The 1,099-nt window shown below is 42.6% G+C and overlaps 1 long non-coding RNA gene across 1 annotated transcript; it reads left to right on the top strand.

The window, feature by feature from the left end:
- The first annotated feature begins 388 nt into the window (after positions 1-388).
- LOC146789451 (uncharacterized) lies at positions 389-861 on the top strand. Its single transcript, XR_014969803.1, has 3 exons — positions 389-452; positions 549-641; positions 828-861. It is a non-coding gene; the product is annotated as an uncharacterized LOC146789451 (long non-coding RNA).
- The last annotated feature ends 238 nt before the right edge of the window (positions 862-1,099 follow it).

The raw sequence follows: 1,099 nt of genomic DNA, 5'->3' as shown, positions 1-1,099 counted from the left end.
ACATATTGATTGCTGATAGGTGGTCTGAGGCCACGCCCCTTTTTACACCACTCTGAAAACGCGCCTCTTGGTGCACTGTGTGTGGGGCGATGAGGTCCTCTTGTGTTTAAAACGGTGAATGAGGATTGGTTGGCACAACAGCTTGTGGAACGGTGTAGGATGATTGGTCCATGGACTGGATGATGCGGCGGACCAGAGAGGGAACATGATGTTTAAAAGGGTGAATGAGGATTGGTTGGCACAACAGCTTTTGGAACGGTGTAGGATGATTGGTCAGAAAGACAGTGGACCAGAGAGAGACCAGGCTGATGAATGAGAAATGGCTCTCAGTGATTGGCTGGGCTACGAGTTATATTCTGAGGAACGGGATGGGTCGCTGTGTGCAGCAGGAAAGACGGAATAGACCGTGGTGAGAGACGAGCCGGGCAGTATCTACGCTTGAATTCATACAGGTACGGGGTGAGAGATTCTAGGAAGAAGGGGATGTAGAATCAAGAAATGGATAGAACAATTGGAGACATTTTTGGTCTCCTTTGTCTTCTATGCAGGAAAAGAAGTTTTTGTGGTCAATGTTGAGATTGATGAATAACATATGAGAAAATAGTCCCGGAAAAGCTCACCAAGAATTTTGGGAGAATAAGGTGAGAAGAGAGTAAATCTTGTTGAGACGGGGAGTATTGAATTTGAAATCATAGGTCAATGGTAATGGCATACAAATAATGTGGGGAAATTTGACTCAATTATGATAAGTGGGGCATGGGGTGGAGAGTATTTAAGATAAGTTTGAACTGGTGGAGAATATCTTTTCTCCTTTGTCTTCCATGCAGGAACTATAATGTTTGGTGGTTACTGTTGATATTGACGGATAACTAAACAATAAGATAAGCTCGGGAAGAGCTCATTCAGTTATTTGGAAAAAGAAGGTGAGATGATTTTAAAACCTATTAGGACTGAGAGTGTTAAATAGAAGTGACGGGTTTAACACAACAGCATAATTAAGATTGGGGAATAGGAATCGACTACAGTGGATGGGGGACTTGGTCGCTAACACAGTAAAATTAGCGTTGTATAAAAGTACATAACTAGAATAAGGTACAAT

The sequence above is a fragment of the Triturus cristatus genome, chromosome 10, assembly GCF_964204655.1.
Source record: "Triturus cristatus chromosome 10, aTriCri1.1, whole genome shotgun sequence".
In the NCBI taxonomy this organism is placed as follows: Eukaryota; Metazoa; Chordata; class Amphibia; order Caudata; family Salamandridae; genus Triturus; species Triturus cristatus.
Note: the sequence above shows the minus strand (reverse complement) of the source record. Positions and strands in the feature narration are given on the sequence as shown.